The sequence below is a fragment of the Pholcus phalangioides genome, unplaced genomic scaffold (assembly GCF_987345545.1).
Source record: "Pholcus phalangioides strain wild (caught in Gottingen) unplaced genomic scaffold, Ppha-v1.0 ptg000008l_1, whole genome shotgun sequence".
In the NCBI taxonomy this organism is placed as follows: Eukaryota; Metazoa; Arthropoda; class Arachnida; order Araneae; family Pholcidae; genus Pholcus; species Pholcus phalangioides.
Genome location: NW_028301601.1, coordinates 55,742,542 through 55,759,336, shown reverse-complemented (window position 1 = coordinate 55,759,336; position 16,795 = coordinate 55,742,542). Strand labels below are relative to the sequence as shown.

The window sequence follows — 16,795 nt, the reverse complement described above, 5'->3', positions numbered from 1 at the left end:
ATTTTCTACAGTAAGTATACTTTCCTGCAAAGGATAAAAAATCTGAAACCCCCCTCCTCGAGAAAATTCTACGTACGCCTATGCTTTCCTTTAATTAACTATGTGTTTAATATCCGTCAACCCCTTTTAAATATGAATCAATAGAATTAAAGAAATCTTTGGGATGAAATAAAATAGAATTTACAATGTCTAAGTCTCTTCGCTCATGCTGTTTCCATGATTTATTCAATGTGGGAAGGAACCAAAAAAAATAAAGCTGTCTAAATTCATTAACATTTGCACTTTCAAAGTGGTTTACTACAATTCCTGCTTGTATCGCTGAACTTTTGTGACAAGCTTATGACTTTTGAATTTAGAAAACTCTAATTTCCACAACCCTTAAGGTTTTTCTTGACTTGGTACTATGGATACAACACATCCTCAGACCGATATTTTGGGATTAGCTCATGATTACTGGTAAGTTATTAAAAGTTATTTTAGCCCCACTGTTTGGGATGGTCAGCTCAAGTTGGTTTTTCAATTTTAAGGTGAAAATCTAAGCTAAACTCCCATTTAACTCTTTAAGTGGTTTTTGAAATTTTCCTGATCAGCATTATAATTGCTACACCTTGCCATTACATGTGTGGCTTTCTATGAAGAGAAACCTTTTTGTATTATTTATACTGAGCATATATTTCTTTTTTTTCTTGCTGCTTCTTATCTAACCTAGAACAATATCTAACTCCGCCCACTGACAGTTGTTTGGTTGGAGGGGAATGGAAAACATGTTTTGTTGTAAAAACAGTTTCACTGCATTTTTATAGAAGACAAAGTATTTCGGGGTGACAGAAATAAAGCAGATCAGGTTTGACAAGATATCTCAGGATTGCTGCTGAAAGGGTAAAAAAGGTCTCTTTGGGCAGAGCAACATGGTCTATAATATTAAAAATTTAACGCATGATCATGTTTATTTCTAATATTGTAGAATCGTGCCTGCAATGCCTTATTGATGGCCTTATCCTCTTCGGCTGTTAGAATAATTGTTTATTCTAGTTTATATCTGTTTATCTATTGTATATATATGTTTATCTCCAATGTTATAGAATGTCTGTGATCTCATATTGATTTTGATGGTCTGATCCTCTCTGCTATATCAAGAAATTGCTTATTCTATAATTTATAAAAATTCAAAACACCATGTACATCTGCACAGTATTACAGAATGCTTTGAAAAATAGCATTTTTAACCTATGGAAATACAAGTAGCAATTTAAAAAAAATTTCAATTTCAAAATATATAAAATCGTGTTTATTTCTAATTGCCTTTGGGACTATGACATAGTGTGTGCAACTTTATGTTAAACGTCATTCAATAACATGACTTAATAAAACATTTTGCGTTAAAAAATTTTTTCCCTCTTACTGTGTATAATTATTTGTACATTTCTATTCTCACAACCGTTCAAATATTACATAAGCACCAATAGGGAAAAATAGGGTTTTGTATTAGCTTTTAATTGCAAGGAAGGGAGGGGTTGGAATGATTATCTAAGCATTTGGATGCGAACATATTGGCATGGCTTTATTCAAATCGGGTTTGAAGAAAAAATCGAATATATCATCAGTTTATTGAGGGAGGACATATAACTACAGTACCTTGGCTAACAAATGCCACTGTTGGTGAATTTTTTTGCAAACAATTTTTTTTTTCATAGTTTTTCGGCCTTGGGTAACGGATGCGATTAATGAACATTTTCTTTGATACAAATGCAAGCAACGACATGAATAAGCTGCATCATGAGCTGAATTTAAGCTAATCATTGTCAGAATGTCATTCGAGCATTGATTTACTCACATCCCCTTTTTGTAATCTTTTCTCCAGATGCACCAAAACACAAACGGATGGGGGACACCTACACACTCGACTGTGTTAACACTGGCTTAAGCAGAATAAAGCTGGTGTTTATTGTGTGCATAGTTTAAAATAAAAAGATCTTCTGTATCTCATACTCCTATAAATTCTCATTCATTCAAATTTCAAAGCTATTCATTTTAGCATTTGGTCAGTTTTTATCGTCTTTATAACATTCCTTGGTATTTTAAAAAACTTATCTTTGAATTTTGAGCCATACCTGGAATAAATTAAACAATAGTCCATAGAAACTTATGGGAAATTGTGTTTTAACAAACAAGTGATTCTGAAACGAATTTCTTCATACAGTACTGTATCCTCATTCAGAGCCGCAACTAGATACTTTGTCACCCAGGGCAAACCGGAATTTCGGTGCCCCTTGCATGCAGAGGAAGCAGTTAAGGGTGAATTTGGCGCCCCTTCTGGTTCAGCACTCGGGGAACCAGACCCGCCTGCAGCCCTGTCCTCATTTCCAACCAAATCTAATACAGTATCTCATACAACTAAAGACATAATTATCAAAAACTTCCTGTTAATTGAGCATTAATCTCACTGATATACATTTTTAATAGAATCATTCTTCACCCTTTTAATCAAAGCATTGATATGTTATTTGAAAAATGATGCATCAGTACTTGGACCAGATCAAGGTGATAGACACATTTGACATTTTAATGAAACTCACAGGGCACTAAGATATGCTACACATATTAGTAAACAGTTCAGCAAACCATGCGTTAAAGATTACTGTTTATAGATCATAGTTTCCCAACCTTTTTTTTTGTCCCATCGCTCCCTTCTTCATAAATTTCTTTCTCCCATCGCCCCCCAAAGCAATCTATCCCATAGGATCCTACGTTATACCCGTAGCTTCTACCGCTCCCCTGGAACTTTCCATCGCCCACGTTGGGAATCACTGGTTTAGATGGAAGGGGTTTTGAAACCAACTTGATCAATGCTCTTCTGGGCATTCAAAATGTACATGCACTATTAAGAAATCAAAAAGATATATTTTTAGTTTTGCTGGCAAGAGATGCTAATAAAATATTATAAAGCACAATGGCAATTCATGGTTGAGAATAGAAGAGTTGAAAAAAAAAATTCATGGTTGTTTTGTTGATTCGTACATGTGCTCACCTCAGCAGTGCAATGTCCTGAAATCCCGATCTATTCTCCTAGGTTGCTTCAGATCAACAAGAGAGGTAAAGAGGGGCCCCGGGGGGCTTACACAGGACCTGCCTTCAAAGGGGCACAGGGTAAAATATTTCCTCTCATCACAAGCTTTCAAAAAACATTTTAAATTTACAGAAATTAATCAAAACAGTACACAGATATTTTTCTACGATATTTCATTTAAAAAAAATTATTTGAATTTAAATTTTTAAATTCAATTTTTATCTCTTGGAGGTCACAATATATTATTATATCCCCCACCCGCATATCTCTGGAGAGAATTGGGAGGGCAGCCGAAGCCCCCTTGGTTAATAACGGTACTGATCTAGAAGGTTGTGGTTCAGTTTACTCGATTTTGCTGACAAGTGGGATGTTGAGGAGCGGTTTTAAATCCCATAATTTTGCTTAAGTAATACTTGAACGGTCCATAGTTACGACCCAACCACTTCCTGTTGGAACTATTTTAACTTTTCTCCAGCTCGGAAGGTTTCAATCTGTTGTTTACACTCTATAATTTTTCTTTCATTAATCGGTGCTGCCATCTTATCTGAAATATAATAACTATAATAAAATATAATTAATGTGGTGCTGACGATTATTTAAAAAAAAAAGAAAAGTGAAATACTCCATTCAGTGTGGTTCCTTATGAGGGAAGCCGAAGAACGGAACTGAATGTTTCTATTCACGGTTCACCTATTTTTTCCGTACATAAAGAGGTACCCAAAACAAACAGCCCTGGTAGAAGCAGACCACAAGTGAAAAGTAAATTTCCTCTTTTTTATTTTACTACTGCTACTGCCATCTCACACAATAAATAATAACTATTTATAAGGTGAAGATCATTTAAAAAATGCAGACGACCTCATTCAGTCAAGTTCCTTGTAGTAGGAGCCCAAGAACTGAACTGAGTGTTCTAATACACAGTTCAGTTATTTTTGTGGTGCGTAAGGAGGCGCCCAAAACAAATAGCTTTGGTAGAAGCAGACGACAATTGAAAAGTAAATTTTCTTTTTTTCTTATTCTACTACTGCTGCTGCCATCTTACAAAATAAATAATAACTATTTATAAGGTGAAGCTCATTTAAAAAAAGCAGACGACCTCATTCAGTCAAGTTCCTTGTAGTAGGAGCCCAAGAACTGAACTGAGTGTTCTAATACACAGTTCAGTTATTTTTGTGGTGCGTAAGGAGGCGCCCAAAACAAACAGCTTTGGTAGAAGCAGACGACAATTGAAAAGTAAATTTCTTTTTCTTTTTTTATTCTACTACTGCTGCTGCCATCTCATAAAGCAAATGATAACTATTTATAAGGTGAAGCTCATTTAAAAAAAGCAGACGACCTCATTCAGTCTGGTTCCTTATGGATGAAGCCAAAGAACTGAACTGAATGTTGCAATTCACAGTTCAGTTATTTTTTAGGTGCATGGGGAGATGCCCAAAACAAAAGGCCTCGGTAGAAGCAGACGACCATCAACCATAGCTATAATTCTTGAGGAATTATGGGTAATATGAAACTCGCCAAACTTGTTACAGAGATTTCGCCAAGTTGGCACGAAACCCGATTACGGAAATATAGCCTCAACATTCTTGGCAATCATCTGATTGAAAGCTATTGACATGAAATTGAATGCGAGGAGCATGTATTCTCATCGATCCTGCGTGAGTTGATTCGTTTGTTAAAATTATTCGTAATAAAGTGTCGATCCTCGATTTAACGAATTGTGTAAAACCGGCATTTCCGTACCTTAAATTGAGAAAATTGTTTTATCGGGAGGGGAGGAGGGGGGTGACATTATTAATGCAGATATATGCACAGAAACTTCCTAAAATTCCTTAAATCAAAGAAATCGTGATACGACCATCATTAAAATTGCTGGGCAGGGGCGTTCTAAGAGCATCACGGCCCCCAGAGGCGTGCGCAGTACCGGGGGGGGGGGGGAAGATCCTTCCCAAACCGACCAAAAATTAGGAAAAAATGAGGGGCCCCCACCTGGACCGAAATTGTTGCCCACCAATTGCCATGCTTACTGTCCAATTGAAACCGGATCTCAGTCATGCTGCTCTCGGTCTCAGGCCCTCAGGCTGTGGGGGGGGGGGGGAGGACCCCACACGCTGGGGTGGTCCATGCATTAAGATGACACTGGCATCAAAGTTACAGTAGCTTATTTCCTGCATTAGCTGGTATGCCTTAAAAATTAGGAGAGAATCCAGCTTATTGGAATTTGTAGTCTAGTCAATTTCCAGCATGCGGGAAAACCAAGGTTCAATGAGGATATCATGATACATTAAAAAAATTGATTTCAATTTATATAGAATAAATAAGCTAATTAGAATAAGATAATGGTTTTTCCACTATAGGAAACGTTGAAGAATTGGGTAATGATAAGAACGTGGTCGTTATAACGGTTGTTCACTGTATTTCCATTAATTCATTTAATCGACGTAAACAAATATCTTTAGTATCTGACATATTTCTTAAATTATACGTTTGTTTGCGTGTAAAGCAAACACAAAGCTAAAACTTTTTTTTTTTGTTCACCCCGCCATGAAATCGCCAGTGGCGACAACTTTAAAATGACTGAAAATGGAAATTACGCCAGAACCTTAACCCTTTAAGCGGTTTTTAAAATTTTCCTGATGTGCATCGCAATTGCCACTTATGTTTATAAGAGTGTGCTAAAAGAACCCAAGATATTTCGGGGTGACCAAAATAAAGTAGATCAAATTTAACAAGATATTTCAAGATTGCCGCTGTAAGGGTTTACTGTGATTTTTGTGGGGCCAAGTGTGATTTTGCTGCTCCCACCACTAGAATTTGATTAATGATTTTGCAACTGTGTTTTTTCCCCCATGTGAAATTAGTAGCCCTTCTGAATTTTGTTGCCCCCCCCCCCCCCCTTCAGTTCTGGCCCTGAGTTGTGTTTTTGAAATACACGATTTTCTTTTTTTGTATATTTTGATCTTTGGAAAGGCAGTCAAAATATTTCTATCAAAAGCAGCATCAGAATGATACAAAATGAATGTGGAAGACCTTTGTCTGTCATAGGTCAGGAAATTTCGCCAGCAGATGCACTAGCCATAGAGGTTGCAAACGTCAGGGTAGCGGAAAGGTGAATGTCTAGTGTCCTGCTGAAATATTATTTGAAAGTTCAGGAATCAAAGTACAGCACTGGCAAAGTCACTTTGGGCAAACCTTTGGCTCTTACCAAAGCAGAGAGGTAAGAAATTGTGATTCTTCCCCTTCCTTAATGCATCTTTTCTAGTTATTGAGCTTATACCTCTATATTTAATGACATGTTGGTAGTCATTAACATGCTAACCTACATTTTTCTATGTTCCATTGTGCCTTCAGGGGTGCAAGAGCTGCGCCAAATTGCGCCAAAACGGTTCTCTTGATACATGGTGCGCCAAGGCGCAGAATCCCTGCGCATTTGTGCCAATTCTTGTTTGTGATTCACGGAGGTACCGCTAATGCACTGTAGTGCGTCAAATATCCTGAATTTAGGAAAAAGAAGCATGAAAATTTTGTTCACAGGACACGTTCTTTCCGAGACACGGAAAAAGATACGGAGGGAGAAACTTCAATTTTTTTTCACTTCCCACCATCTACCACAATCGCGTTATCTCGTGACCTTGAAAAGTAGTTCTACTACCTTGAAGTATAAAGTCCTATACTGTTATTGGTTAACCGGTGGGCTATCGAAGTCCCTGAATGAATATGCCGTATTTTCCGATTTCGGAGACCGTTTTTTCTCCTGCGGGTTATATACTGAAAATAACGGTAATTTCATGGCTGCCAACCTGCGTTCAACCACAGCATACATCGAAAAGGGGATTGGTTTATTAGTTTAAATTACCGACATTTTTCGAAGATCATTGGGAAAAAATTGGATCTGTAAAAACTTCATCTAAAATATTCATAGTTTTGTCATCTAGCCACTATGCGGTCGTGTGCTTATCATCGGTGGTTGCCGATCGTGACAATTTCACATTGAGAAAATCCGGATTGTTTAAGTAAATAAGGTATTCATATTTTTCTCGTTTTTTGCATTTTGCTTTTAAATTTAATAATTCCTTTAAATTCTGTGAGAAACTAATTTTTTTTCACGGAAACCCTTATTATATTCCGCACACACTTTTTTTGCTATATCAGGATGAATAAGATTTTGGTGTTCAAGCAGCAGAAATTCTTGCTGCCTAGGTTTTTAGTATGCATGTTTCTTAAGTAGTGACAGATAAGATACTTCAGAAAAAATTTAAATGGATTTTAATTTGTGAAGGAAATTTATTTAGAATTATTTGTTTCAACCATTTTTGGCAAAACTTTTGGCATTTCACAGAAAAATTACTCATATTGCAGATATAGTTTGTTTTTAGTTCTGTTCCATTTTCAAAATTTCTGCTCCAAAAATGAAATTTGCTGCTCCGAAATAGATGAGGGGCACTTGCACCCCTGTGCCTTCTTTTTTTTCAAAAATGTTATAGCCATGAAAACTACAGAAACAATCTAAAAATCAATGTTATATTAGAAATAGTACCATGGGCCCCTCCACCAGGGGCAGCTCGAGCTTAACTGCGGCCTGGGCGCAAAGCCTTGTGTGCTGCCCCTAAAGAAAACTCTTGCGAGAGAGGCTGACATTAGGGTTTCTAAATTCCTGACATTATTGAGCCTCCGGGAACAGGATATTGTATTTCCAGACAATTTGGGAAATCACTTATTTACTGTGGAACCCTGTTTATATAACTAATTTATAATACTTTCTCATTTATATTACGATTAGGTTTAGCCTCAATTATTCTCTATACTTTTTTTAAAAAAAGTTATACTTCATTTATGCATCATATAACTTCAACTACACTACGTTTTCACTCCGATTTGAATCCCAAATTTTGGCAAAAGTATCATTTCACTCAATTGATGTACATGGGAATTTTTTGAAATCTCACTTAACATATCGTGTATGTAAAACACTACAATTAGACAAATACTTAGATTTTTATACACCTTAGGTTTTGGTTTATGACACTTAATAATAAATGGCAAAATATAATAAAATTTTGCAGTGATATAGTCAATAGATTTTTAGAAATTGTGTTTTAAACCCAAGTAAAATGTCAGAAATAACATTCTTCATAAAACGCCATTAAAATTTTCATTCACAGATTACTTGATGTAAAAACCAGGGTTGGTTGACATAAGTGTCAAAAACTGGTTTGAACCGTCAAAATCTTAAATGAATGCTTTTGGATAATGTTTTGAACACAATAAGTCTATAACATTATGAAAAACACTTTCATGTTTCATTTTATCTACACTACTGATTACCTGTGTTCAATTTACTTAGCAAAGTGGAGCCGTTTATTCAAAATATGTGTGATAGGAGATCAGGGATAGGTTTCTTACCTCAGAAATTAGCTCAGTATTAAAACAGTCAAAAACTTACTGATGTCAAATAGTTTTTGTTAACCTGATAGATAGGTTGAATAACAAAACACTTTTATGTAGATTAACATGTTTTTATATTTTGAATTATAATTACTGAGCACAAAATATCTATTTTGATATTTTAGATTTTCTGATCTACCCACAAAATTTTATTCCATATAAAATTTCTCGTGTAGCATCTGTTAATACACTAATTGTGCTCATTTATTCTCACCTATAAGTTTTATATCTTAGGTCATATAAATCCAGACTTTTAAGAAGTATTTTTAATCAAAGAACTGGCAGGACATGATGCCCATTGCATATTTAGATACAGCTTCAGTCAAAAAACCATTGCATTATAAATGCTAGTAAATATACCATATCATAGTAAAAAAATTTATCCTTACTCATGCACTAAGTTACAAGAGTTTCTTAAGCATCATATACAAGCCAGCACTGCCAAATTAGAGAAAATTTTAGTCTTACAATTTATTATTTTGGTTGCTAGATATATTCTAATGTTATGCACGATAAGGGTATCGCTTTGAATATCAGTGATTATTTAGATAATTTAATAATAACAGAAAACAACATTACATATATGATGTAAAAGAACTTTTTTAAATACCTCTCTGTTATGAAAAGAGTACAGCAGATGATTTATATCAATACACATATATAAGCAGTTAAAGAAATTTTGGAGGATCAAGAATCATCTTGGATTGAAGAATATTAAATCATTCCATAGTTTTTCGTTCAGCATTTATGCTATGCTTTTTTAAAAAGTGTATATTTATTAAAAGTGTATTTGTAAGAAAGAAATCATATATTGTCCAAAATAATTCTTTAGAGTAGAAAGTTATTTTACAATCATATTAAGTATTTATTCTTTGTACAACAGTCACTTTGAACATTACATGTAATTAACATATGCATTTCCAATGAGAATTTTTATATTGAAAAGCAATATTTGAGGTTTTTGATGTGAATGTTTAAACCATCAAAAACTTGCCAATCTTGGTAAAAATGCAACTCTAAAGTGGGCATAGCTTCGGTTCTAAGCGTCAAAGGCCTGGTTTGGAATCACAAAAAATGGGGCTTTCATAAAAAATGAAGAAAAAAACAAACCAATATTTTTTTCTTCCAAAATGAGGACTCGTATAGTTTCTGATAACAATAACCAATTGATAACTATAGCCGAAAGAAACCCAGAAGCCAAATGATGATCTTGAGTCCTACTTGGTCAAACAGGATACATGAAAACAGGGCAACTCCATTTTATATCCATATATAGCTATATCCCCATATAACTCAGGACTTGACAAATCTCAGTCGACGTGGTAATTATAAAATGGGTAATTGGTCGCCTGAAATTCATGTGATTGTTAAAATGGAGTCTAAGGGTGGCACAAAATTTTCTGATTTTATTGCAGTGTGCCTTTCAACATCAGCAGGAGTCATTAAGTCTCTGAAAAGTCGAAAAACATTATTTAGGACTGTTTTGAGGAAAAATCATGCTGGGTTTTTTTCCCTTTAAGCTAAAATCTTTTTTTTTAATTCAGTCATGTGTTTAATTTATGTACTGTATGTGTTCCATAGATCCCTCGAGACAGTCTTTCAAGCAAAAACTGGATTTGGATAATTGACTGAAAATTTGAAGTTTCTTTTTTTGATCTTACCTTTTCTGTGCCTGCATTGCCGGAAGTTCATTACAAAAGCAGCTTCACACGTCCATGGATTATAGCAGCTAATAATATTCAGATAGCCTATCGATGTCATGTGCAAAGCAAAAATTATCATCCAGAATGCAGAAATGTTTGTCAATGGGGGGGGGGGTGTTACATTTTTTAATCTCCTACAAAAGTATGGTTAAACCTCAGCTTCTAAATGCAAAAAAAAAAAAAAAAAAAAGCCATAAGTCCTGATAACTGTCAATGAACTTTTGCCTATGTTACAATATTGGTCCATTCTATATTTTATATTAGTGATTGATAGCAATATCCAAGTGATAGCATTATGCAGGATTTCAATAAACCGTGTCTACTGTATTATGTAAGAAGAATTTTGTCCTCCTCCGATACCCTCCACCTCCCTTGTCAGCAAAATTTTAAATATATTATAATATTGATTTCAAATATTTTCAGAAAAAAATATTACAAAAGAAAACACCTTTTACGTGCTATTGTAATCATTTTCAATAATTTTAAATCATTTTTTTAAAGGTTGGTAACTCAAAGTTTTTCTGTAGGAAATTCCTTGTCTCCCCCCCCCCCCTCCCTCTCAGAAGTCAATTCTGCTCAAGTGTATTGTAGCACGTTTTTTGTTCCATGCATGATGCTAAGGTGAAAATGGGGTTTCACCTGTTCTGCCAACTTTTTAAAACTATCGCATCTCTTTTAGAACACCATCTGTTTGCTCACCGTCCTTGCTTGAGTTAAAAACTTATTCCTAGCATCAGTCCTCGCTTGGGAAATTTCCCTGTTGTGGCCTTTGAGTTTGTATTTGTATTATTAATTGTTAAATGAATGTTTTTTCATCATAACTGCTTGTCTAGTATTTTACAATTGTTTTCATTCTCTTTTCAGATAAAATGAAAGCTGGGGTCTTTCTCCACAAAACACTAGATGATATCAGAGATTCATTAGTTTCAGTTCTGGAAAGGAAACATTTAATCACCAAAAAGACAACATTCAAAAAGAGTTTGACACTTTTATGCTAAGAAAGTAGAAATGATCGAAAGTTTAGAAAGTCCTTTGCATGTGCATAGTGGCTGTAATCACACGTATTGTAAATGAACATTAGTTGATATTTTTTCATCAATAAATACTTCAATTTCAATTTATTTTGTGATTTATTTACAAAAATGATGTGAAATTTTCATTGAACTCTGAAGACTTGCTAGGATTTGGAGCGGAGGTGCTTTTGAATTTTTTCTAAACAAGTCTGATTCCTATCCTTTGTTACTGTATTAATTTATATTCACCAGCTTATGAATTTTGATATTCGAGAAGTGGAGATATTTTGAATAACATTGAATTTTGAAAATATAAAGGTATTTAGGTATTGCTTTTTTGGCAATAATGGTAGCCTAAACAAAAAAAAATGTTATTACCCTTTCAGACCTTGAATTCAATGATAACACACATACAATCCTTAAAGTCAGGGCTGAACTCACTAAGTTAAAAAAAAAAAAAATCTACAGCGAGAAAAAGTTTGCCACATTTGTGCTTTCTGGGATCCGAGTCAATTAGCTCGAGAAAAACGCCAGTGACACAATATTTCTTGCACTGTCTTTACAGCAGGGGGCCACTAACTCTTTTCCCATAATATTTAGTGCAAAGCAATGTAAAAACAATAGGTTGCTTGTTTTCCCATCCAAGCCATCATTCCTCTAGTGATTAAAGCACAAAACTTGGGTGAAACCTGATAACGTGAGCGCATACAAACAAACAAAATTTTGAATAGCTCAATTTATTTGTGCAATACTTCAAGTGTAAAACCAAAGCATAGAAAGACTGGCACAGAAGAATTTAATTTGATAGTTTGTTGTCCGAACAACATTTCATTTTGTTTCGACGTCTCTTTTCCAGCAATTAAAAAAATCTGCCAAATTACTGATCTCCCCGTTGGTCTCTGCTCGGTAGCGTACGCAGGATTTTCTTAAGGGGAGAGAGGTTTCCTTTCTCATTTTTTGTCACCGCAAAAAAAAAAAAACAAAAAAACACTGATAGCTTGGGGAGGAGGGCATATAGGTTCCCTGAGCACCCCCCCCCCCGCGTAGGATTCTGCTTGGGGGTTTTGAACCCCATCTTGCGTACGTCAGCGGTTCTGCACTTTTTTTTTCAGTATGTTGCACATTAGTACAGCATACTCAGTATATATATAATGATGAAAACCAATTAAAAATGTGAACATATAAAAAATTATGAAAATTTAGAATTGTAAGAGATACATTATTAAAATCTAATGTGAGAGTTAATTATAACCCCATTGTTGAAAATTTAGAATGAATGAGAGAAATACGCAACTGAAAATTTATGACAAGTAATTATAAAATTGTATTTTTGAGAATCAGTAAAAGCCTTCAATTGTCCATCAGTGCCGGGAGGGGGGGTCCATCCCTCAAAACCTAAGAAAATGACGGAGATATATGTTATAACATGGTATATTCGTTTGCTCTCTATTACTCTGTCCCCTCCCCTCAAAAATAAATTTCTGGACAGGGTCGCAACTATAGATGCTTAGTTAACCGATGCAAGCACGCATTTTGGTGCCTCGTCCTTCTAATATTGAAGGTGGGATTAATAGATTATATTTGCGCCCCCCCCCCTCTGGTCCGGGGCGCCAAATCTGTTTGCTGCCCTGATCCTGGGGTCCATTTGATCTAGTGGCTCTCTTATTGTTGAAACACTATACTGATAAGAATCATGACGAAACTTTTTTCGCTTATAAGCTTGGAAGTGAAAAAAGTTTAGTCCGTGTGATTACATGGACCAACCGGAATCTTGCTATTGACCCTTCGCTTCAACATTACTGTAATGCAAGGATACTCAATCTTTAGGAGAGCGCGGGCCACTTCCTCGTTGATTTGAAAATGTGTCACGGACCACTTAGTTCATGTGGAGATATACCGTGGGCCACTTGAGTGATCTGGAGCTGAGCCACGAGTAACGAGTAATATGTGGAACTGCACCGCAGGCCGCTTACGTGCTCTGGAACTGTGCCGCACATCACTTAAGTGATCTGTAAATATGTCGTGGGTCACTTGACTGATTTGTAAATGTGTCGCGGGCCACTTGAGCGATGTGAACTGTTCCAAAGGCCCCTTAAGTGATCTAAAATGTGCCGCGGATCACTAAAATGATCTGGAAATGTGTCGGGTTCGCTCAAGTGTTCTAGACCATGTCGCAGGTAAGTGATCTGTGTATGTGTCGCGGGTCACTTGAGTGATTGATGTTAAACTGTTCCAAGAGCCATTCAAGGTCTCTGTAAATGTGCCACGGACCGTTTAAGTGTGCTCTGGAACTGTGCGGTGGTCACTCAAGTGATCTGAAAATGTTTACAAAATTAAGTTTCAGGTCGCAGGCACATCAGATAAGTCCGAGGACCACAGTTGGCCACGGTTCGAGCATGTATGAAACAACAGCACAGTAGTATTGAATGCAACCAATATCAAAACGAGAAATTTCATGGATGGGAAATTTTCATTAGAATTAAAAATTCACGGTTTGAAAAAAACTTTTTTCTCTCGAAGACGAAAATCCACAAAATGCGTATTTTTACTAGAAATGACGTGATAACGGGGGAAATTTTGCAATTTTCTGAGTTCTACGTAATTTTATCCCGTAAAATACAGATTACATGGTCATATGATTTCCACATACAGTTCTGTTTTGAAAGATAGCAACATAAGGTCATCTTGGCGACTTTTTTCTAAGATGGAAAAGTATAATTTCTTGCCAAATATGATAAACTAATGAAACCAAGTCCCTCCCTCATCAGCCAATCATATCACTGAGCCGTTTTGGGTTTTAATGGCTCGTCTGGTTGGATGCTCCATCCAGCAGCCGCGACGGCAGCAACATCGAACGCAAGGAAATCACGTGACTCTGTGAAAACACAGTTCCCGCCTGGCAATTGGCCCATAGAAATGTACAGTTCGGTCTCTAAATATTGGGTTTTAAAGATTAAAAAAAGGATAGTGACCTCATTTAGAGATGAAAAAAATTTATATTATTTACAGGGTGATTATAAAAAAACTATCCCGACATATGGGCCCCTAACTATCATACCATTCACAGAAACTGAATGAAATTTTGGCATAAGGTATTTTGAGGTATGCGCTCAAGAATGATATGGAAAACAAGTGTCACTCTAACAGTTACGGTTGCAGTGAGAAAATTTCGAAAATATCAAATGGCAACACCAAGTTTTTTGTATTGGAATGTGATCTCCATTGTGAAACACTAGCGGCTAAAAATCCGACATTCCCTGGTGAACTCGACCAATCACAGAGGAGCGGGAATGAGTTACTCTCGAACCGTAAATTTAGCGGCGTAAACACTGTAAGAGAAGTGTAAACAACGGATTGAAACCTTCCGAGCCGGATAGAAGTTAAAATAGTTCCAGAAGGAAGTGGTTGGGCCGTAACTATAGACCGTTCAAGTATTACTTAAGCAAAATTTTATGGGATTTTACCCCTCCCCAACCCCACTTGTCAGCAAAATCAAGTAAACTGGACCAAAACCTTCTAGATTAGTACCGTTATTAACCAAGGGGGCTTCGGCTGCCCTCCCCATTCTCGAGAGATACGCGGGTGGGGGATATAATGATATATTGTATAATGGGTGACCCCAAGTGACCTCCAAGAGATAAAAATTGAATTTAAAAATTTAAATTCAAATAATTTTAATGAAATATCGTATAAAAATATCTGTACTGTTTTCATTAATTTCTGTAAATTTAAAATGTTTTTTGAAAACTTGTGATGAGAGGAAATATTTTACCCTGTATCCCCCCCCCCCCCGGGCCCTCTTTACTTCTCTTGTTGAGCTGAAGCAACCTAGTAGAATAGATCGGGATTTCAGGACATTGCACTGCTGAAGTGAGCACCTCTACCAATCAACAAAACAACCATCAATTGCCATTGTGCTTTATAATATTTTACCAACATCTTTTGCCAGCAAAACTAAAAAAATAACTTTTTGATTCCTTAATAGTGCATGTACATTTTGAATGCCCAGAAGAGCATCGATCAAGTTGGTTTTAAAACCCCTTTCATCTAAACCAGTGTTTCTTAACCTTTTTCAGCTCATGGCCCCCCCCCCCATGGATCACACTTTTTTCTCGTGGCCCCCTGTCCTATCCAGGGCCCCCCCCCCTCTACCCTCATCCAAGAGTGAGATACTTTCTATTTTTTATTATGAATGAAATTTTAATAAATCAGATCAATCTCTGGAATCCTGGCTAGGCACGGATTCAAATGGTGGATTATCATCTCTCCCAGGAGCCAAATTATATTGTAAAATACGGTCTGTGTGAAATACGGGACGATTCAACGAACATGCACGATAAATCGACCCTACCAACACATCAACCGTTGTTCTGGCGGCCCTCCATTCTTAGCTTTAAGTAACATCTTACATATGAAAATCATAGTAGCAGATCCCATATAGTGCAGTCCCCCTCCCTCCATTATAGACATGAAGATCCGGGTCATGCCCACATAGACCCAAGGATTAAGACGACCCCTTCTATGGACGAATCTGATGGATTCTGAAAGTAGTAATATTTTTCAACTATGTTTCACTTTTAAAGCTTTTCTCTTCACAGCTCTCTATGACTTCCTTCACCACCTGTCATGTATCACCTTTCTTTTGATTTTCTCCTGTGGCCCCCCTAGAATATCCCAGGACTGCAAGGGAGCCATAAGGCCCCAGGTTGAGAACCACTGATCTAAACAATAATCTTCAATGCATGGTTTGCTGAGCTGTTTACTAATATGTGTAGCATATCTAAGTGCCCTGTGAGTTTCATTTCATTAAAATGTCAAATGTGGTCAAAATCTAGTCCAAGTACTGATGCATCATTTTCCAAATCACATATCAATGCTTTGATTAAAAGGATGAAAAATGATTCTATTAAAAATCTATATCAGTGCGATGAATGCTCAATTGACAGGAAATTTTTGATAATTATGTCTTTAGTAGTACGAGATACTGTATTAGATTTGGTTGGAAATGAGGACAGGGCTACAACTGGGGGGAAGACAGGCGGGTCTGGTGCCCTGGGTGCTGAACCAGAAGGGGTGCCAAATTCACTCTTTAACTGCTTCCTCTACATGCAAGGGGCGCCAAAATTCCAGCTTGCCCTGGGTGACAAAGTATCTAGTTGCAGCTCTGAATGAGGATACAGTACTAAAGTATGAAGAAATTCGCTCCAGAATCACTTTTGTTTGTTGAAACACAATTTCCCATAAGTTTCTATGGAATATTGTTTGATTTATTCCAGGTATGGCTCAAAATTTAAAATACCAAGTTTGTTTTTTAAAATATCAAGGAATGTTATAAAGACGATAAAAACTGACCAAACGCTAAAATGAATAGCTTTGAGAGCTATAAATGAGAATTTATAGGAGTATAAGATACAGATCTTTTTATTTTAAACTATGCACACAAACACCAGTTTTATTCTGCTTAAGCCAGTGTTAACACAGTCGAGTGTGTAGGTGTCCCCCATCCATTTGTGTTTTGGTACATCTGGAGAACAGATTACACAAAAGGGGATGTGAGTAAATCAATGCTC

The 16,795-nt window shown here is 36.2% G+C and overlaps 1 long non-coding RNA gene across 2 annotated transcripts; it reads left to right on the top strand.

Annotated features, from left to right (window-relative positions):
* Nucleotides 1–4,637: 4,637 nt before the first annotated feature.
* LOC149084559 (uncharacterized) lies at nt 4,638–11,329 on the top strand. 2 transcript variants are annotated; one of them, XR_016192990.1, is made up of 3 exons: nt 4,638–4,722; nt 6,110–6,281; nt 11,077–11,329. It is a non-coding gene; the product is annotated as an uncharacterized LOC149084559 (long non-coding RNA). The 2 variants fall into 2 exon arrangements; XR_016192989.1 differs by lacking the exon at nt 4,638–4,722 and having other exon boundaries at nt 4,733–6,281.
* Nucleotides 11,330–16,795: the final 5,466 nt, after the last annotated feature.